The following is a 22811-nucleotide window of genomic DNA, read 5'->3' on the forward strand; positions in this document are numbered from 1 at the left end:
TCACTGGCAGAGCTGTGTGTGCCGCCTCTTGATACTAGAATAGCAGGCTCCAGGCTAGGATTGAGGGTCACTGGCAGAGCTGTGTGTGCCGCCTCTTGATACTAGAATAGCAGGCTCCAGGCTAGGATTGAGGGACACTGGCAGAGCTGTGTGTGCCGCCTCTTGATACTAGAATAGCAGGCTCCAGGGTAGGATTGAGGGTCACTGGCAGAGCTGTGTGTGCGGCCTCTTGATACTAGAATAGCAGGCTCCAGTCTTGGATTGAGGGTCACTGGCAGAGCTGTGTGTGCCGCCTCTTGATACTAGAATAGCAGGCTCCAGGCTAGGATTGAGGGACACTGGCAGAGCTGTGTGTGCCGCCTCTTGATACTAGAATAGCAGGCTCCAGGCTAGGATTGAGGGTCACTGGCAGAGCTGTGTGTGCGGCCTCTTGATACTAGAATAGCAGGCTCCAGTCTTGGATTGAGGGTCACTGGCAGAGCTGTGTGTGCCGCCTCTTGATACTAGAATAGCAGGCTCCAGGCTAGTTCTTTTTTGGATCCATTTCACAGGGGAGCGAATAAACGAAAGGAGGAAAGAGAAGGGAATGCCTGGCTGTTCTTAATGTAATGAGTCCGTCAGAAAAGCAGCAAAGGGCGGGGTCCGAGTAGAGAGCCAGAGGAGGGCAGACGCGCAGGGTGGATGGAGGGGGGGAGGATTGGGGGGGGGGGGGGTTGGGTGGAGTAACTTTGGGGGTACTCACTAAACATAAGAGAGCTCGTCCCTTCCCCGGCATTACAGACACCCCCTGGTGAGCATGGGGACTGTGCAGAAAGGGCGGTGGAAATTAAAATCTAGGCACCGGGCTATCCCCGGTAGGCTGGAAAGGGGGGGGGGGGGCGATTTTGTGACAGGGGGCCGGTTCTGTTGCTGGGGCCGATTTGGCCGTGAGGAACCGACCCCTGCGTGAGTCAGAGACAGTCATTTCCGTGGTGGAGCTGGTGCTGCTAGCGCTGCATGAAAAGAGGAACCGGGCAACGAGGCGCTGTGTGCACGGGGGCAGCGGCAGGATAGGTCTGTCTGCAGGCAGGGGCCAGCTGCCTGTACCCGGGACCCAGACCCTGGACAGACACCCAGGCCAAGGAGAGACACTCTGACCCAGGAGGAGAGACACCCTGGACCCAGACCCAGGAAAGACACTCTGACCCACCCTGACCCCAGAGAGGCACCCAGACCCCAGAGAGGTACCCAGGCCAAGGAGAGACACTCTGACCCACTCTGATCCCAGAGAGGTACCCAGGCCAAGGAGAGACACTCTGGCCCATGAGGAGAGACACCCTGGACCCAGACCCAGGAAAGACACTCTGACTCAGCAGATGAACCGGAGTCTGGACACAGAGTCAGGTGAGCGCTTCAAACAGCCATGAACATTACCGGAAGCCTCTGGTTTGCGCCTCATAAAATACGGGTTTCCAGTTTTGATGTTTCTATTAAATGCTGTCGCTGGTAATTCTCTTCCCATTGGACTCTGGCCAGATGACGAGCATTATCTATTTACTGCTTACATTATAATCACATTGTTTAATTTCAAGTGCGCAGAATAAACGTAGCGCTGCGGTGGGTGATTGTCAATGCCTCACGTGTGAAGGGGGTACAGGCAGCTGCGCTCAACTCTGAACCCCAAAACCAACTACTGGCCTGTTTCATATTCGAGGGGCACCTTTGGGAATGTGACGTCACTCATGACGTATCTTGGTATTTGCACCTAGGAGAAACCGCATTTGTGAGCTGCTCACCAGGGCACCTGGAGCACAGCTGTTTATTAATAGCCCGGGTGCAGGGGTATTTTTTTATTTAATTTTAGGCTTCTCTGTTACCGTTGACGCTGTTAAGAGCGGGTTTGCCCTTTTAATTTCACTACTATTTTAACCGAGGAAACAATTTTTTTCCTGATCGTGCGCTCTTTTTACATTTGTATACTGTTTTAAAACAGTATGTGACTGCGGGGTGTGTGCTCTTCAAACAGAATGGTAATGACAAACAAAGTACAAAATGCATCTGATATTAGTGCGGGCTGGACAGGCCTTTCATCCCTCTGGGCATTTCCCCGCAGTCCTGTTCATTTACGGCATCTGGAGTTAGATGGACGCATTTTACTGCGGATACCTGTATCGCTGCACCCACATGCATTAGTCTCTCATTAAAGCGCCGCGGAGACCATGAGGCGCTGTAGGCGGCCTGGCTGCATTTCAGCAAAGTGTCCAGGGCGGTGCGTGACTTGTAGCGCTGAGCCGCTCCCTGGTACACCTTGCAGCGCTAGGCTGCGCCAGAGCCTCTCTTTCAAACTCTGTCACCCTTGACCCTGCCTGGCTGCAAGGACAGTCGGTCAGTGATCTTTCATTTCAGGGGTTTGAAGCATTTAAACGTCTTTTTAGAGCTTCTCAGTGCTCAGAAGGGCGGTCATTCCTTTTTTTTGGATCTCAAAATATTTTTTATTGAAAATAAATTTGACATATACGAACAGTTTGTCACAATTCTTGATTGCTTAGACCAAAATATAATGTCTGGCTTGTGGTGGAGCACGAGAGAGAAAGAAAAGAGAGAGAGAGAAAGGGGGGGTTATCGTTCCAGGTGGGCATCCAGGGCCGCCCACATGTCTCCTCTGGCCGTGTGATTCGCCGGGTGGTGGTTGGCGGTATTGTTGGCGGCCCCTAGTAGAAATGTTACCCAGTTGAACCAACGTTTGAACGTGGCTTTACTCGTGTTTTTCCAGTTACCTAGAATTGTTTTGGCGGCTGCGGTTAGCAAGACGTCAACTAGTTCGCGGTTCTCTTTGGAGTCGAGCTCTGTGGACAGGAAGGCCATGGTTATGCCTGGTAGGCCGCATTGTATGTGGCAGCCTGTAAGCGTGTCTATGAGTTCGTAAACTTTGCGCCAGAAAACCTTGACCTTGGGGCATTCGTATAGGACGTGAGCAAGGTCCCCCCTTGCTTTGTGTCAGTTCCAGCAGGTGCCGCTCTCGCTGGCTCCTACTGTTTCTAGCTTGGCTGGGGTCCAGGGTAGTCTGTGCAATAGCCAGTATTTTGTTTGGGCTAATTGTGGGGTTATCTTGTTTTTGGATGCTGAGATCCATAGTCTGACCCTTTCATCTTCGTTTAGTGGTCTCTGTAACTCCCCTTCCCAGAATGCTAGTGTTTTGTTGTTTAGTGTTGTGGTGCGGGGGTGATGAGTTTGTAAATGTGGCAAGTTTGGTGGCCTGTCTTGGTTAGGTTTTGTGAGCACTGTATGATGAATGGTTTGTGTTTCGAGAGGTTAGCTTTGGTGATGGCTGCCTTGATCCTGAGGAATTCATAGAACTCCTTGTTTGGTAGTTTATGCGTGCGCTGTAGTGCTTCGAATGTGAGTGGGTTGCTGTCTAGCTCTAGTTGGGCCGGCGTCGTGATGCTTCTGCTGTACCACTCTGTGTTCTCTAATGTCCCCCCTTTGTATGTCACCTTGGAGTTGTACCATACTGATTCCCATTTTGACCCTTTGATGCTGACCTCCAGTTCTCTGTCTACTCTGAGTAGTGCCGTTTTGTGTTCCTGATGATTGCATTCTTTGCTTCTGGGTGTCTGTTGGCCGTCAGCGCCATGACTGGGTCGCCCCACCCCAGGTGATGCATCTTTCCAGGTCGAGCCAGACCGGCATGTACTCTGGTGTGGGGGAGATCCAGTGTATGCCCTGTTTTGCTAGGCAGGCCATTTGGAGGGCCTTGTAGTTCGTAAGGTTTAGCCCACCTTGGTACTTTTTTAGTCTAAGTTTTGATAGGCTGATTCTGGCCTTCTTGCCACCCCAGAGGAATGAGTTGATTGCTTTATCTATTTTTTGTGAAAGTCCGTAGTTAAGGTTAGTGGTAGCATGCTCAGCAGATAGTTTAGCATTGGTGTGATCATCATCTTGATCGTCTCGACTCGACCCCACCAGCTGATGAATTTGGGGCTCCAGGCTTCTAGCTTGCTCCTGATCTTCCTCAGCATTGCCTCCTCGTTGTGGTCTAGGGTCGGCCTAAGGTCTCTTCCAAAGAGGAGGCCCAGGTACTTCAGGGGCGTCCTCTGCCACACAAGTCCGGACGTGCCTAGTACTGTCCTTGTTGTGTGGCAGTTCATTGGCTTGCATTCAGATTTGTCACGGTTTCATTTATATCCTGAGACCTGCGCATAGTCCTCAATGGTTTGCATCAGGGCTTCTATTGATGTTTCTGGGTCGTTAGTGGTGATCAGGATGTCGTCGGCATATGCTGCCAGCTTGAAAGCTTGTCCTCCGACTCGTACTCCTGTTATTAGCGGATTATTCCTGATCATGTGAAGGAGTTGTTCTAATGCGAGTAGGAATAATCCCAGGGATAGAGGACACCCCTGCCTCGTCCCCCTCTCCAGGGTGAACATCGCCGACGTGGTTGTGTTGACCACCACTCGTGCCCGGGGGTTTTTGTAGAGTGACATGACCATACCCCGGTATTTATCCCCTAGGCCGAATTTGCGCATGCATTGGTCAAGGAAGGGCCACGAGACTCTATCGAAGGCCTTTTCTGCGTCAAGCGCAATCATGACTGCCTTCTCCATGCTGTTAGCTGTGCGGTTTATGAGGTGGCAGAGTAGTCTGGTGTTGTCTTGTGAGAGTCTGTTTTTTAGGTAGCCTACTTGCGATTTGTGTATGAGGTGAGGTAGATATGTGTTTAGTCTTGCAGCCATTACATTTGCATATATTTTACAATCTACGTTTATTAGTGAGATCGGGCGATAGTTTTGCGGGAATGGTGGGTCCTTCCCCTCTTTGGGGATGACAATTATGTTTGCCTCCGCCATCGAATTCGTCATGCTCCCCCTGTCAGCGCACGTCTGGAAGACTCTGACCATGGTCTCTTTTAGCAGGGGCTGAAACTGTTTATAGAAGGCCGCCGTGAATCCGTCCGGCCCTGGTGCTTTATTTGGCTTCAGTGAGTCTATTGCCATCCCCACCTCGACTCCAGTTATGTCCTGCTCTAGTGAGTCTCTTTGTTCGTTGCTTAGTTTGGGCAGATCGAGTTTGTCTAGCAAGTTTGCACCGCCGTCTGCCGCTAGTGATTTGTCCGCTGTGTATAGTTCCTTGTAGAAACCCCTGAAGGTTTCAAGGATTAGCTTGTTGAACGTGTGGGTTCTTTTTTTTTTGTCTGTAATCGCTATGACAGAGTGCTGCCTTTGTTTGGCTTTCAGGTATCCTGCTAGTGATCTGCCTGCTTTGTTTGCTGAGCATAGGTTTATGGATTTGTATTTGTTAATCCAAGTGCTTGCCCTTTCACTTAGTATCCTGTTCAATTCGTACTTCTTTTTTGTGAGTGTGGTGAGGGTGTTCCTATCCACTAGGTTCGCGCTATGGTTCCTTTCTAGTTCCTTTATCTGGCCCTCCAGTTCTGTAATTTTTTTGTTCCTACTCCTGTTCATCCTGGCTTTGATGCCCAGGAGCTTCCCTCTTATTGTGGCTTTTAGTGCTTCCCAGAGGGTGATGGTGTCAGTGTCTGCGGTGTTGTTGAACGTTAGATATTCCTTAATCGCCTCTTCTACCTCAGTTATGTTTGTCGGGTTCTCTAGAATGTCGCTGTTGAGGCGCAAGCTACGGTTTGGCTTCTCGTTGTGCTTCCCGCTTATGGAGAGGGAGATGTGAGCGTTTCTGTTGTTTCAGTCAGATGTGTGTGAGTGGAGGACATGAGTATGTAGTCAATTCTGCTATATGAGTTGTGTGGGTTTGAGTAGAATGTGTATTCTCTGGCGCTGGGGTGTTGCAGTCTCCATGGGTCTGACAATGCTAGCTTGGCGCATAGGTTTTTGAGTGTTGTCTGCTCTTGCGTTATGTGGCTGGGTCTATGTGGATGTCTGTCCATGGCATTGTCCATCGCTTGGTTCATGTCTCCTGCTGTGATTAGCAGCTCCCCCAGGGGGATTCTGTTGAGTTCGCTTTCTACCTCTTCCCAGAATTTTTTGTCTGTTGAGTTCGGGCCATAGATGTTGGCTATGTGTATAGTCTCTTCCCCTCTTTTGATACAAGTGAGTAGCCTTCTGCCCTTTGTGTCTGCTTGGTGGTCGTGTACCCTGAACTTTGCTTTCTTGCTGATGATGGTGATCACTCCCCCCTTCTTGTTTACGGCTGGTGAGCATACTACCTCGCTTATCCAGCTCGCCTTGAGTCCGTTCGCATCCTCTACTGAGACTCTGGTCTCTTGGAGGACATATATGTCGGCCTGGAGTTTATTTAAATATTCTAGTGTCTTCCGACGTTTAACGGGATGGTTAAGGCCCTTGACGTTTAGGCATACTATCTTGATGTCTGCGGCTATTTGCACTGGGGTCTGTGTGGTGAGTGTGGTCATGGCGGTCTGTGTTTTTCGCTTGTGCCTACGCAGGTGCTAGAATTAGTCCTTGGTGTCAGATTTGGGCCCAGAGAGGCTACCCCCCGCCACATGTTGTCGATTCCCCCCCCCCCTTAGTGTCCGCCTGCTGCGCCTGTTTTCGAGCCGTCTGATGATGCCCTCCTTTTCGCTGTCCCTGGGCTTGTGTCTTCCATTTCCTCTGGTTCGGGTCCTTGGAGGTATCTACGTAGGTCGGCTGGGTCGTCAAAAGTGTGCGTGCCTCTCCTGTCCGTTATTCGCATTTTTGCAGGCCCTGAAAGCTGCACGTGATGTTAGCTTTCTTTAGCCTTTCCCTGAGTGCTAGGAAGCCTTTTCTAGCTTCCACCGTCCCTTTCGAGAAGTCTTGGGTGATTATTATCTTATGGCCATTCCACTTCACTGTTTGGCCTTTTCTCGCAAACGCAAAAATGGCGTCGGTGTGATTGGCTCTCAAGGGTTGTTCTCGGACCTTTCGTCTGCTGTTGCTTCATCGCCGGTACTCTATATGCCTTGTCAATCTCGAAGGCTCTTTCGAATTTGAGACCCGTCAGTTTTGGAATTCGGGTTTCTAGCATTGCTGCGCACGACCCTGCGGCCTCTTCTTCATCCTCTGGCACTCCCAAGATCCTGATGTTCCCCTTCCTGTTTCTGTCTTCCCTTTCCGCAAACATTCTCTGAAGGTCGCTGGATACCTTGGAGACATAGCGTACATCTCTGTCCGTGCTAGCTGTTCTATCTTCTATGTCGCTAATTCTCCTCTCCGCTTCACCTACTCTGCTGGCGGTTTTGTTTTGGTCCGCTCGTATTGCAGTGAGTTCTAGCTGAACGTTATCCATGGAGTTCTTAGTGGCCTTGGCTAGGTCGTTGGCTTCCGTTATCTTTTTGAGGAGCGTTTCCATCGCTGCATCAATGGTGTGGTTGTTTTTCCTTTTGATTGGCGATTCCACCATATCCTTCCTTTGCTTTTTATTGTCGTTGGCAGATTTGTCGTCTCTGCCGGCCATCTTATCGAAACCTCTTCTTGCGAGGTATATGGACAGCCTGTCCTTCTTCTGTTGGTCCGTCTGTTGGTTCTCTTGGTGTGGGCCGCTGTTTGTTGATGTGGTGTCTTTGTCCCTCGTGTTGCCACTGAAGGTGAACCTGCTAGGCCACCTTACTGTCCTGGTTCTTGTTTTGCTGGACGCCAGGACTTCTCTGTGCACTGCTGTTGCTTGCTTCCCTGAGCTCGCTGCTGCTGCGATTGTAGACGTGTGTAGTGCTACACTGCACCTTCCACGGGGTAGGACTATTTGTTCCGTTGGCGTAGGCCCTGACGAGCTGCCCGCCGTGGGCTGGTAACACTACTTGCTGTGTTGGCTCTGACCTTGCCCCTTTCAGCAGACAGACGTACGGTGCCGTTGGGGTTTGGCTTGCGGCTTGCGGCTTGTTGTTATGCTGCGTTAGTTCGGTGTGCTCCCTTGGCGTTTGAAGCTAGTTCCGTAGTGCCGTCTAGGCGCCTGGCGGTTGAGCTTAAGAAGGATAGTACTGCACTTCCCAGCTGGGTCACTACCTCTTGGTTGTTCTGAGATGGCCGCCCATAGTGAGAGGATGAGCTCCGGTGTCTGTTGTGTCGCCAGCTCTGGGTGGTGGCATACGTTTGTGGAGTTGCTCTGGGCTTATTGCGCTGTGCCGCCAGCCTCCATTTCAAAGATGGCAGCCATGTCTGTGTGTCCTGTTCTGCGGTCTGTTCCCCCAGCCCTTTCTTGTTTCGCTTTGGTTTTGGGGAGGCCAGGTGTCGCGCGCTTGAGGCTCGATACCGTCCAGCGGTCGCCTCCCGTGTTCGTATTGCTTGCGCTTTAGTCACCGACTGCCCCTTCCAAGATGGCCACCATGTTGCTATCCAGCGCCTTTATGCGCCCTTCCGGCTTGGCCACTTGGGCTGTCCTTTTTGTTTCTTTGGCTCGGGGGTTAGGGGTAGTGCTGCACGCGCCTTGGGGCTTACTCTCCCCCCCGGCGCGCTTGCCTTCCATGCTCGTTGTGCTCATTGTGCCGCCGCCTGCCCCTCTGAAGATGGCCGCCGTGTTCCGGTATCAGCCTCTGTGACCTTCGTAAATGCTGCCTGGTTAGCGGTTCCTTTTTTCGGTTAGGTCTTTAATTGCTGGGACTTTAAATGGCTGGGTGGTGGCGCACATTTACAAGTTTTACCCATGCCTTCCGGTGTGCTCACCTCTGCTGCTGTCCGAGCTTGTGTGCTGCCAGCGCAAGATGGCCGCCCTGGAGTGGTGAGTTTCGGTTTCGTTTCTTCCGTTATCTGGGAGTTGGTTGCTCGCGGGTAGCTCTGAGCGTTGTTTCACCTTCTTTTGTGGCTCTGAAGTGGCTGCTTCTCCTGAGCTTCGCCCCCTTTTGTTTCCGCTTGTTATTATGAGGGAGGGGTTCTGGCACCGCAGTGTGTGGTGGTTGCTGTAGCCTTCTTCAATGCGCCGCCATCTTAGGTGCACCTTACCGCTCGGCAGTGCTAGAGATCTTTTAGCTAGTTGCTGTTCCTTCTTGTGTTGCGTTAGGGAAGGCTCGCACCACCTTCAGCACCAGGTGTTCCCACACTGTTCGATGTGCTTCTTGTGGGGATTGGGGCAGTTCTCGCTGTATGGCTCGCCGTTGTTGTCCCGGGGTTGCGGAGCTCTTGGACTTAGGCGACTGCCTGCGTTGCCATCCAAGCCACGCCCCAGAAGGGCGGTCATTTCTGATATTAGTCTGTTTCCATTCACTTCATAGCTTGGTTTTACTTGGGAGAAAGTGTCACTCTAAGTGTCACTCATTAGATTGTTGAATGTCACTCATAAGTACACAGAAATCATGGAACTGTCACACATGTGCAATCTAAAGCTTGGCGGCTTTGTGTGACCCTCTTGGTTTGAGTCGTGAATATGATGAGGCTTCTGTATGGCTGACCCTGTTTGTTGTGAGACAATGTGTAGTAATCCAGAAGAAACACTCGTAATGAAGTTAGATTTCAGTCTTTATTGAGTCCCACAGGAAACAGGAACACATGCGGCTGCACAGGTCACAGGGGAAATATCATCTGCCGATTCCAACTGTCACAGTGTACACCATACGCACGCATGCAGGCGGCGTGAGGTCAACGCTGGACATAGGTCGCGAGCATGTCGCGCGAAGTTTAGAACATTACATATATCTCCTTTTCTTAGCAGACAAAGAAGAAGTAAAAGGTACAAGAAGAAGAACAGAGAGCAAGGTGAGGAACCGAGAGAAAGAAAAGAATGTGAAACAGAGAGGAGGGGAAGAGAGAGAGAGAGAGAACGAGCGAGAGAGACAGAGAGAGATTGAGTACAAACTGAGACGAAAGAAAGGCAAGAATAAGCATAGAGAGAAATAAACTAGCGCCTGTATCTGATAGGCAAGCGGATCACTCTAGAGCTCCTCCTTGGAACAATAGGAGGATTGCATGAATCAGGAACTGAACTGTTACCAGGAATAACATGAGGAGAAGCTACTGGGTCATCGTTAGTGTTGCCCCGATGACTGTTAATGACTTTACTCTTTACAATCTTACTCATGTTCCACCAATTACGTCCTTTGACGCGTACAGCACTTCCTCATACCTTATCAACAATATCAGGGTTACTGAATTTAGACTCACCTTTTTTTACAAAACCCTGTCTTTTCACTCTAACTAAATCTCCCACAACAAAATCTCTGCTGGCTACCCTTTTTCTCGCATCAAAATATTCTTTTTGCTTGGCTTGAGTTTCCCCAACCTTGTGTCTGACTCTTTCATCCATATCTTGTGGAGTGCTATTTGACTTAAACCATTTTGACATCCAAGCCGGTCTATATTCCGTACAAGGTTTCTTGCCTCTCAGAAGTTCAAAAGGGGAAATGCCAGTGGTAGAGGGAGGAGTGGTTCTGTAGAACCATAACAATGTCCTCACCGTGGGGGGTACCATTTGTTTGGGGATGATACAGGGAACTTCTGAGGTGGGTTACAGAGAATTCTTTAAGGAATTCTTCGACCTCGGCAGAAACAAATTGAACCCCATTGTCAGATACAACATATCTGGGGAAACCTCTCATGAAGATATCTTTCAAAAATTCAAGAAATTCTTGTGACTCAGCTCTGGGTCCAAACCTTACTTCAGGCCATTTGGTGTAGTAGTCCATCATCACAATGGCAAATTTGCACTGATTAGGCAAATTGTGAAAAGGGCCAAGCACATCAATGCCTAGTTTCTCCCAGGGAGCCTCGGGAAGAGGTATAGGAGTGAGAGGGGGAACAGAAGTGCGAAGGCACTTGTCACTTGAGGCACAAATAGGACACTCAGACACCAGAGCTTCAATGTCCCTATCCATTTGTGGCCACCAAAAATATTCTCTCACTCTACGTTTGGTGAGCGTGGCGCCCAAATGTTCCTCATGAGCTTTATTAAGAATGGTGATTCTGATGCTCACAGGAGGTATCAACTTGTCGGATCTGAACACAAGACCATCCTCTAACGATAATTCATCGCAAACCTTTACATAGGGTTGTAAATCAACATCAACATTTCTTTCTCTTGGCCAACCTTGCATTATGTACTTCTTCACATCACTCAAAATTACATCTTTTTCCAAGGCTGCATGCCAACTGCTTTCCATTACTGAACACACTTTTTCCAATTCTACACTTGCTATTATACCGTCTTCTTTGTCAGCATATTCACCTTCATCTTCACAAAGCACAGACTTATCATACAGAGGCGGTAAGCGAGACAGAGCATCAGCCCTAACATTTTTTCCACCTGCAATGTGTATCACATCAAAATTGTATTGCAAGAGTTTAGACGCCAGGCGAGCTATACGTGGCATAGCATTGCTGTTGTTGACATTTCCTAAGATAGTTACCAAAGGTTTATGGTCCGTTGACTTTTTGCCCCACAGGTAGTTCTTGAACTTTTCTATACCCCACCAACATGCCAAGAGTTCTTTCTCAATAACTGAGTAATGTGCTTCTGCTTCTCTCAATACTCTTGATGCAAATCCGATGGTGTTTTCCAGATTGCCAACCTCCTGAGTCAGGATGGCTCCCAACCCATAGCTGCTTGCATCAACAGTCAGTATACATGGCAAAGAGGGCTCAAAGGGTTTAAGTGCCTTCACAGTGCTCAATTGTTCTTTGAGCCAAGTAAATGCTAGCTCACACTCTGTGTCCCACACAAATTCACTCCTCTCTTTAAGTAACTTAGAGATGGGGCATACTTTCGAGGCATAATCTTGCATAAATCGAGCATAAAACTCAGTCAAACCAAGCAAGGATTTGACGCCTGCCTTGTTTTTGGGAGCTGACGCATCAATAATGGCTTGGACCAAGCTGGGCTTAGGAGTGACACCCTCACTAGAAATGGTGTGACCCAAATATTCCACCTTATTTTTTGAGAATACACATTTCTCGCGTTTTAGGACCACACCATGTTCTTGGAAGATGGGAAGAATTTTACTCAAAATCACATCATGTTCTGCCTGATCTTTAGCAAAAATGAGAACATCATCCTGGAAAATAGCTACATTTTTTATGCCTTTAAGTAAATTGACCATTACTCTTTGGAAAAACGATGCGGCCGATGCCAGGCCAAATGGCGGCAAAACTGAAACATACCAGAAGGGGAATTAAAAGCAGTGAAGTGACGTGAATCTTTATCTAACTCAATTTGGTGATAAGCAGAGGCTAAGTCTAGCTTAGTGAAAGCTTTAGCCCCTGCTACCATTCCAAGCATTTCTGTTACATTGGGTAAGGGATGAGAGTCCACCCAAATGACCTTGTTGAGACTGCGTAAATCAATGCAGATTCTCAATTCGTTCTTTTTTTTTCTAGCAATAACCAAAGATGAAGCCGAATCCGAAGATTCTATGGGTTCAATAACTCCCCTTTTTTGCATGGACATGAGCTCTTTCTCCAAATCATCCCTGATATTAAAGGGAACACTTCTTATCTTGTGTTTGACAGGTACAGCATAATCTCTAATTTTTATCTTATGTCTGAACCCTTTGATTTTGCCCAATTCACCTGAGAATACTTTTGGGTATTTGTTTAGTAATTCTTCTACATTGTCATGATCACGTACTGCTAAGACCTGCTCTTTTGCCCCAGGGCGTAACAACATACTGAAAAGGCCTTGATGAAACCAACCTAGTATATCTAAACCATTTATGGCCACGTATATTTTCCCATGAATACGCCTATTTTTAAACACCATAACATCCTCAAAAAAACCAAGAAGGTCAATTTTGCGCCCTTCATAAGATACTGGTTTGCGGTCCGGTGGTTGAAGAGGTCTTTCCCCCATTTATCTCTAAAGATTGATTCAGTTATCATGGTAATATGCGACCCCGAGGCCACAAGAAGTCTTAGACTCTTGTCACCAACCTCAACCGTCACATGAGGATCTACACAATCATTGGGATTGCCCCTTTTTATACCATCATCACTTACCACCAGAACCATTTCCTTCAACTCACTAAGTGTGTCATCATTGTCGCTGTCACTTGAGTCTTTGACACAACTCACTCGAGTATTTCCCTTTTTATAAGTCTGACACACTTTATCAAAATGCCCCATTTTTCCACAAGAACGGCATACAGCATTTTTAGCAGGACAAGGTCTACCACTTTTAGCGTGATGAGTGTATCCACATCTGAAACAAATGTCAGTCCTCTTGAAGAAATTATTTTGTTGAAATTCTTTCTTCTTCTTGAAGTTGGATGAGCGCACGGAAGTGACCAATTCAGTGTTTTTATTTTCCAATTCTTTAATGGATGTCTGTGACGTTTCAATACTCTTAGCGATACGAATGGATTCATCCAACAAAGGGTTTTCAAGAGATAAAAGTTTTTGTCTAATGGTCTTGTCACTACATTTACTGATGAACTGATCACGAACTAGCTGTTCACTAAAGTTCTCAAATTCGCATTCTGCCACCATTTTCCTGAGCGCTGTTATACAGGTATCTACAACAAGGGGTGGTGAGGGACAGAGTCTCTGAATTAAGCAGAAAGCTCTCACCCAGTCAAGAGATCAGGGCTAGATCCAACACCGTTTTTTAGCTCACTGCACCATCCCAGTTTCAGAACCTGGCTGTATGCAAATTAGTCTGTTCCTGTCCCAGTGCATGATGGGATCAGGGCAAACCAATCTACAAAAGCCAATTCTTACACTGGGAAGGAAACAAGCTCCCGGGGACCGGTTTCTGGCATTACAGCCGTCTTCGGCCCGGTTTGCTTGAATCCTGATGGTGCAATGAGCAAGGGTCTCACATCTGAGAATACCCTTCCACGCTTAGGGTGGACAAAAATATTTACAACAAGGGGTGGTGAGGGACAGAGTCTCTGAATTAAGCAGAAAGCTCTCACCCAGTCAAGAGATCAGGGCTAGATCCAACACCGTTTTTTAGCTCACTGCACCATCCCAGTTTCAGAACCTGGCTGTATGCAAATTAGTCTGTTCCTGTCCCAGTGCATGATGGGAACAGGGCAAACCAAACTACAAAAGCCAATTCTTACACTGGGAAGGAAACAAGCTCCCGGGGACCGGTTTCTGGCATTGCAGCCGTCTTCGGCCCGGTTTGCTTGAATCCTGGTGGTGCAATGAGCAAGGGTCTCACATCTGAGAATACCCTTCCACGCTTAGGGTGGACAAAAATATTTACAACAAGGGGTGGTGAGGGACAGAGTCTCTGAATTAAGCAGAAAGCTCTCACCCAGTCAAGAGATCAGGGCTAGATCCAACACCGTTTTTTAGCTCACTGCACCATCCCAGTTTCAGAACCTGGCTGTATGCAAATTAGTCTGTTCCTGTCCCAGTGCATGATGGGAGCAGGGCAAACCAAACTACAAAAGCCAATTCTTACACTGGGAAGGAAACAAGCTCCCGGGGACCGGTTTCTGGCATTACAGCCGTCTTCGGCCCGGTTTGCTTGAATCCTGATGGTGCAATGAGCAAGGGTCTCACATCTGAGAATACCCTTCCACGCTTAGGGTGGACAAAAATATTTACAACAAGGGGTGGTGAGGGACAGAGTCTCTGAATTAAGCAGAAAGCTCTCACCCAGTCAAGAGATCAGGGCTAGATCCAACACCGTTTTTTAGCTCACTGCACCATCCCAGTTTCAGAACCTGGCTGTATGCAAATTAGTCTGTTCCTGTCCCAGTGCATGATGGGAACAGGGCAAACCAAACTACAAAAGCCAATTCTTACACTGGGAAGGAAACAAGCTCCCGGGGACCGGTTTCTGGCATTACAGCCGTCTTCGGCCCGGTTTGCTTGAATCCTGATGGTGCAATGAGCAAGGGTCTCACATCTGAGAATACCCTTCCACGCTTAGGGTGGACAAAAATATTTACAACAAGGGGTGGTGAGGGACAGAGTCTCTGAATTAAGCAGAAAGCTCTCACCCAGTCAAGAGATCAGGGCTAGATCCAACACCGTTTTTTAGCTCACTGCACCATCCCAGTTTCAGAACCTGGCTGTATGCAAATTAGTCTGTTCCTGTCCCAGTGCATGATGGGAACAGGGCAAACCAAACTACAAAAGCCAATTCTTACACTGGGAAGGAAACAAGCTCCCGGGGACCGGTTTCTGGCATTACAGCCGTCTTCGGCCCGGTTTGCTTGAATCCTGATGGTGCAATGAGCAAGGGTCTCACATCTGAGAATACCCTTCCACGCTTAGGGTGGACAAAAATATTTACAACAAGGGGTGGTGAGGGACAGAGTCTCTGAATTAAGCAGAAAGCTCTCACCCAGTCAAGAGATCAGGGCTAGATCCAACACCGTTTTTTAGCTCACTGCACCATCCCAGTTTCAGAACCTGGCTGTATGCAAATTAGTCTGTTCCTGTCCCAGTGCATGATGGGAACAGGGCAAACCAAACTACAAAAGCCAATTCTTACACTGGGAAGGAAACAAGCTCCCGGGGACCGGTTTCTGGCATAACAGCCGTCTTCGGCCCGGTTTGCTTGAATCCTGATGGTGCAATGAGCAAGGGTCTCACATCTGAGAATACCCTTCCACGCTTAGGGTGGACAAAAATATTTACAACAAGGGGTGGTGAGGGACAGAGTCTCTGAATTAAGCAGAAAGCTCTCACCCAGTCAAGAGATCAGGGCTAGATCCAACACCGTTTTTTAGCTCACTGCACCATCCCAGTTTCAGAACCTGGCTGTATGCAAATTAGTCTGTTCCTGTCCCAGTGCATGATGGGAACAGGGCAAACCAAACTACAAAAGCCAATTCTTACACTGGGAAGGAAACAAGCTCCCGGGGACCGGTTTCTGGCATTACAGCCGTCTTCGGCCCGGTTTGCTTGAATCCTGATGGTGCAATGAGCAAGGGTCTCACATCTGAGAATACCCTTCCACGCTTAGGGTGGACAAAAATATTTACAACAAGGGGTGGTGAGGGACAGAGTCTCTGATCTTTGGACTGGGTAAGAGTGGTCTGCTCAATTCAGACACTCTGTTCATCACCACCCCCTTTTCTAAATCGTTTTTGGCCACTATAGGTGTGGCAGGGTATACTCAGACATGACTCCCTTTCTCACTGCTCCATCAGGATTCAAGCAAGCCGGGCCGAAGACGGCTGAAATGCCATAAACCGGTCCCCGGTAGCTTGTCTCCTTTCTGGTTAAGAATTGGCTTGGTAGTTTAGTCTGCCCTGTTCCCATGATGCACTGGGCCAGGGACAGACTGATTTGCATATAGCCAGGTTCTGAGCCAGGGTGGGGCAGTGAGATAAATAACGGTGATGGATCAAGCCCTGATCTTTGGACTGGGTAAGAGTGGTCTGCTCAATTCAGACACTCTGTTCATCACCACCCCCTTTTCTAAATCGTTATACAGGTATCAACATCCTCCTCCATTTTTTGAGCTCTTTTAAATAATTTGTGTCTCTGTACAACAATACTGGGTTGCTTATCATATCTTTTTTCTAATTTCTTGACTGTGCTTTTGTATTCATCAATTTCCTCCTCACCTTCATTCTCGGGTTCAGGTAAGTGTTTTAAGGTGTCACTACCTTCAAACCCTAAAGAGTGTAATAACAAAAACTTTTTCCTTTCAGGACGAAATCTATGTGCACCTATTGCCCCAAAATAGTTCTCAAAAGCATCAATCCATTTTTTCCACACAATGGGCGGTTCTCCTGAAGCATCGAGAAATGGGGGTGGAGGATGGACAGACTGCATGTCGTATTACACTAAAGAGACAAAATCCTAATATGTAAAATTGTCTCAATATGATAAAGAGATGTATTCACAATGTTTTATTTTCACTGGTTATTTCTTGTCACCTTGAAGGATTGCAACGTAGCTAAATTGCACAGAAAATAGTTTTTATATATTTCCCTCACATTTCCTTATTTAAACTGTAAATTCTTTATTTCTTAAATTTCAGATGGTGTGCGTGTCACCGTGTATAACGTTGCACGCCGAGACAATTTCACTTTCAATTAAGCTTTTTATTTATCTTTGTTTGCCACTAATACCAGTAATTTTCAAAGTTCCCAGAAAAGAAGGGGTAAACAGTGACGTTTGTTGTTTGTGTTTGTTCACCGCACTTCCATGTGTGAAGTCAGGCGATACTTCCTCACAGAATACACATGCCTTTATACAACGCGATAAATTCCCTCGAAGTGAAAGAGTTAATCTGTGAAGCCAGAAGAGTGATCGGGGCGGGACAAACAGCCCCGTGATGTGAGGCACAGCGCTTCCGTGAGAGAAGGCAAGCGATTCCAACACACAGGGTTTACTCGCCTGGCCCAAGCACAGTTATTTCTCCTCAAATAATACGCAGAATTCCCCCCCGATATTTCACTCACGCAAAGCTGCTCATGCTCGATCGTCTGCTTTGCTTCTGGTGAGTGGTTATACGACTTCACACAATCTCACTATTTTTTTCCCTATTTTTTGTCTCTATGGGTTCTTCGTAGGACTCAAACCTACGTCGCCATAACGAGTGTAGTAATCCAGAAGAAACACTCGTAATGAAGTTAGATTTTAGTCTTTATTGAGTCCCACAGGAAACAGGAACACATGCGGCTGCACAGGTCACAGGGGAAATATCAACTGCCAATTCCAACTGTCACAGTGTACACCATACGCACGCACGCAGGCGGCGCGAGGTCAACGCTGGACATAGGTCGCGAGCATGTCGCGCGAAGGTTAGAACATTACACAATGTCTGCTGCACGTGCATCTGTGGACTGTATCGTAAAAAAGTGTTGGAACCACTGCCTCGGGGCAAACTGAAGTCAGCTTCCAGAAATGATACCCAATTATGTTCTGGGATAATTGAATTGTTCGCATGGTGAGGTCCCCTGTCAATCATGCTGAGTGGGTGCCAAAAGTTCTTTGGGTTAGGATCTCAGCTTGCGTGGAATAGTTTTACTTCAAAGCAGGGGCGTAGGAGACACTAAATTTCTGGGGGGGGGACAGGGACAACCGTTTGGACTTTCTAGTGTCCCAATACAAATCGACCATTGTCTGGAACCGTACACTCCGTTAAAACAATACAATTGCATTGTTTTGTAGTGAAACATTGATAAAGGCAGGCATGTAATCACAGTTTGCAAGTATGCTTCGATTCACAAAGTAATTAGACCAAATGTGAAAAAACATGTTTTTGAATCTTACATTTTCATGCACAAAGCAAACAAAGATGGGACTAAAAGGAAGAATTAACTGAATGCTCTTTGCGACATGTGCATGATCGTGAGGGACTGTACAATTTACTTGTGGGGAAGCACATCTTTAACAACTGTCAAAATCAGCAACTGCACCAGTACATGGTGGACTCGGATCTGACCTCTCCCCAAGTATTGGGAAATAAGGCAGACAAGTGGGTCTGTACCCGAGTGCTACAAAGGTCTCATGGTGGTGCTGACCAGAAGAAGCAAGATTATTCTAAGGCCCAAGAGAAAGGTGGGGAGAAATCTAAAGAAAAGAGTCTTCTGAAGGTCCTCAAAAATCTTTTTCTGGGGTAGGTCCCATTCCTTTCCCTACTCTAGCAAGAACCTTGGTGCTATTTGTGTAAGTAAAAACGTAAAAGGACAAAGGATGCTGATTGCTCTAAGTCTAGCACCAATACTGCTACTACTACTCCTAAACCACCTAGTGCCACTAGCAATAGCAATGGTTGTAGTAGGGCCCCAAGAGTTTAGCTGGGTTAACCTTGTGTACTACAGTGGGTTGTGGCCTAGTCAGGACACCCACTCAGGCTGTTTTAGTCTCGATGGTGGCACTGAGCTCGCCATCCTTATTGTAAATCCCGCTAACTTGGGCAAATACAGACAACAGGTTCTCATCAATGGTCAGGAAGCTGTGACATACAGCGGCCAGTGTCACTATGGTGACAGAAAAACCTGTGTGTACTGAGCAGATTCTACTTGGACAGATGTACCAAGTGACCAAGGTTAACAATACCAGGAAAGATTATTCCATGGCAGATGTCAATCTCAGCTGGGGAGGGGTAACAAACCCAAAGAGAGTTGTGTCATCCCCCACCCTACCTGTGGACTGTCTACTGGGCAATCATTTGGAAAATTCAGACTAGTCTGAAGTGGAGTTCAGGACTCATGTAGAAATGATAGGAATTTCAGCCAGTGTCTTTGCTGTCTCTAGGGCTGAGGCAAAGAAGTTAGGCACTGAAGGAGCCCTGGATCCTGAAGAAATGGACCAACCAGCTCCCAAGAGAAGGAGCATGAAGGATAAAGACTTATCCTCCTCTCAGACTTACAATGAGAATCAGCCTCCTCAGGGAGATGATCTCAGTACTTGTGAAGGAGCTGTACTAGAGGAGTTTGGGCCTGACAAGGCAGAGCAACTGGGGTTAGGGGTCCTTCAAGGGAAGACTTCAGTCTGGAGCAGAAGGCCTGCCCCTCTCTTGTAGAACTCAGACATCAAGCTGCTGCTGAGGAAGCAGGACATTTCAGTAGGTCCCACAGGACTTATCAGGAAGAAGGGCTCCAGTTTTGTGAAAGTAGAGACCCCAAGCCTGGTTCTACCAGGAGGTTGGTCATACCTATAAAGTTCAGGGGGTTCTTATTGACCCTGGCGCACAACATTCCTCCTGCAGAACATCTTGGGCAAACCAAGACTTGGTACAGGCTTGCCGCTTACTTTCATTGGCCCCACATGTCTGAGGACACCAGGGCGTTTTGTCAGTACTGTGTCACCTGCCAAGCCAGTGGTAAGTCAGGTGGCATTACAAAGGCCCCCTTAATGGTTAGGGTTCCCTTTAAGAGGGTAGAGTTATATGTTGCAGGTCCCTTAAACCCTCCAACAGCATCTGGACATAGTTTTATCTTAGTGGTGGTAGACCATGCCACTAGATATCCAGAGGCTATTCCCCCTACGACCACTACAGCTCCTGTAGTAGCCAGGGCTCTCCTGGGAATCTTTTTCAGAGTTGGGTTCCCTAAGGAGGTATTGTCAGACAGAAGTACTAACTTCATGTCTAGCTACATTACTGCTATGTCAAAAGAGTGCAGTGTAAACTATAAGTTTGCCACACCCGACCATCCACTGGGCGATGGAGTTGTTGAAAGGTTCAACAAGACCCTCAAAGGTATGATCATGGGACTCCTAGAAAAGCCGATGGGAAAATGGGATGTCTTACTACCGTGCCTTCTCTTTCCCTGCAGAGAGGTTTCTCAGAAGGGGCGGGGTACATCCCATTTGAACTTCTGTTTGGACATACAATTAGGGGTCCATTATGTATGGTCAAAGAAGGATGGGAGCAACCTCTCAAGCCTCCTAAACATGACATAGTAGATTATGTCCTAGGCCTGCATTCTCACATGGCTGAGCATATGATGGCGGCCAGCAAAAACCTTGAGGCCAGCCAGGAGCTTCAGAAAGCTTGACATGACCAAAAGACTGTACTTATTGTTAACTGGCCAGGACAGAAAGTGTGGGTGTTGGGGCATGTGGCCCCAGCAGCTCTCTAAGGCAAGTGGAGTGGCCCCAAGTTGACCTAGGTACTCCAAGAAGTCCAAACAGGGTACTTCATGTGATTCGCTCAAAAACTTTTGTTAACAGGGCTGACATGAGCTTGCTCATGGCCACTGATGAGGGACAGGAGGAAGAGAGTGATATTCTCCCTAATCTCCTCTCTCAGGACCCTGACGGCGGATACGCTGAAGGAGTAGCCTTGGCAGACAGAATCACTGATCAACAGCAAGCTAATTGTAGACAGGATCTCAGTTTTCTGGTCTCTTTTCTCTGACACCCAGTCAAACCACCTGGTGTACCCATGAAGTGGACACAGGTGACAGCATGTCTGTGAAGAGTAAAATGTACAGACAGCCTGGCCATGTCAGAGTCTGCATCAGGACAGAGGTCCAAAAGATGCCAGAGTTGGGAGTCATTGAGGCTTCAGATAGCCCTTTGGCTAGCCTTAAAGTCCTTGTGCCCAAATCTAAAAGCTAGGATGGTAAGAAAGAAATGAGTTTTTGTGATGACAATAGAGGTCTCAATGCAGTCAATGGGGCTAATGCCCATCCAATTCCAAGGGCAAATGAACTGATCGATACTTTGGCCCCTGCCAAATATCTCAGTACATTTGACCTGACAAAATCAGACTCAATGAGGATGTCAAACCTAAAACAGCATTTTCAACCCCCAGCGGACATTGTCAATTTATTGTGATGACTTTTGGTTTCCTAAATGCACCTACCACATTTCAGAGGCTGGTGAATAAAGTCTTAACATGTCTGGAAGCTTATAGTGCAGCATATCTAGCATTTAGCTGTCAGAAGGCATTTGATAACCCGAGGCAAGGATTGTGCTCTTCTCCAATTCTGCAACATCTAGAATGCTCCAAACCATTCATTGTCCATACTGATGCCTCTGAGATAGGAATAGGTGTAGTATTGTCACCATTTAATGAAGAGGGCCAAGGTCAACCAGTAGCTATTATAAGCAGAAAGATGACCCGAGGGAGAAGCGTTGATCAGCTTCTGAGAGAGAGGCCTTTGCTGTGGTCTGGACTTTGAAGAAATTGAGGCCATACCTGTTTGGCATTCACTTCATTGTTCAGACAGACCATAAACCCCTCTAATGGCTTAAACAGATGAAGGGTGAAAAACTCAAACTTTTGAGGTGGTCCATTTCCCTACAGGGGATGGACTTTTCAGTGGAACATTGACTTGGGAGTAACCATGCCAACAAAAATGGACTTTCCAGATATTTCAACTAAGACAAAAAAGCCTCAAATGGGCAAGGTTAGCCTCATCTTTACATTTGGGGCGGGGTGTAGGAAAGTAGGATATGCTTTCTTGGTTAACCCCACTTTTTTCCTGGGGTCAGTGTGTTTTGACTGTAGTCTGCTGGGATCCTACTAATCAGTACACCAGCAACTGTGCTCTATGCCCTAAATTGGCTCTGGTAAGTACTTTGGTACATCCACATTTGGCTACTTGTGTAACATTATACGTCGCTAGTATATGCCAAAAATGGTACGCAGCATGTATTTTGCCACCCGTGGGAATCCACTTAAACTTGACTACAGGCCTGCTATTAAAGCCTGTGTGAGATGGTGCTTGCACCTCTCAAAACAGCTTTACGTTCCTTATATCTGAGGTCACTGCACTTAAAAGCTATGTCAATCCTATGGTAGACAGGGTGCTTGGTTATAAATGTCAGGGTGCCCCTGCAGGAGCAGGACATCCCTACAGGCCCCGGAGTTGATTTTCCAGGCTTTGTAAGAGCGATCAGTCATTTTAAGGTATATAGTGGACATCAGTTATTATGAGATGTCTAACTAAATAATGGCTCAGAAAAGGGGGTGGTGATGGACAGAGTATCTGAATGAAGCAGAACACTCCTACCCAGTCAACAGATCAGGGCTTGATCCATCACCGTTTTTTAGTTCACTGCACCATCCCAGCTCAGAACCTGGCTACATGCAAATTAAGTAATAGATAGGGCCAGCAAGGGATTTTATTGCTATGGTTATGGACCAGTCAGTGTTGACGCTACCACCGTTGAGTGAGAGAAGCATCTCCCTACGCTGTTCGAGCAACAAGACTTCTTGCCGTATTTTAAAAGCTTCAAAGGGTCTCCAACCTAATGCCTTTTAAAACATTTGTCCTGAAGATGGTCTTGTGAATTGATAAGAAAGACCGAAACGTCGACAACACTGTCTTAATTCTGCTGTTGTTTCATTCAGTATCATTGAATTTCATGTTATTTGCTCTCTGAAGTCAAAGTTATTATCTATCAGTAGTTTAGACTTTTCTCAGATATACCATGTGAATGAACAACACTGCTCAAGTATATCTTACTCACATTTTTATTGTACCCTTGATTATGCACAACAGATAAATTCTCTATTTGAAAATAAAATACAAAGAAATACTTTTGATCACAACAACCTGGTTTTTGTATTATTACTGTTTCATTTCT

General features: G+C 47.3%; 1 pseudogene across 1 annotated transcript in view; it reads left to right on the forward strand.

Moving 5' to 3' along the window:
* Window positions 1-1021: 1021 nt before the first annotated feature.
* The window catches only part of LOC147725031 (uncharacterized), a 134047-nt pseudogene continuing 112257 nt past the window's right edge, over window positions 1022-22811 (forward strand). The window contains exon 1 of the transcript XR_015309953.1: window positions 1022-1383. The product of XR_015309953.1 is annotated as an uncharacterized LOC147725031 (transcript). The remainder of the gene's footprint in view (window positions 1384-22811) is intronic.

The sequence above is a fragment of the Lissotriton vulgaris genome, chromosome 4_1, assembly GCF_964263255.1.
Source record: "Lissotriton vulgaris chromosome 4_1, aLisVul1.2, whole genome shotgun sequence".
Taxonomy (NCBI): domain Eukaryota; kingdom Metazoa; phylum Chordata; class Amphibia; order Caudata; family Salamandridae; genus Lissotriton; species Lissotriton vulgaris.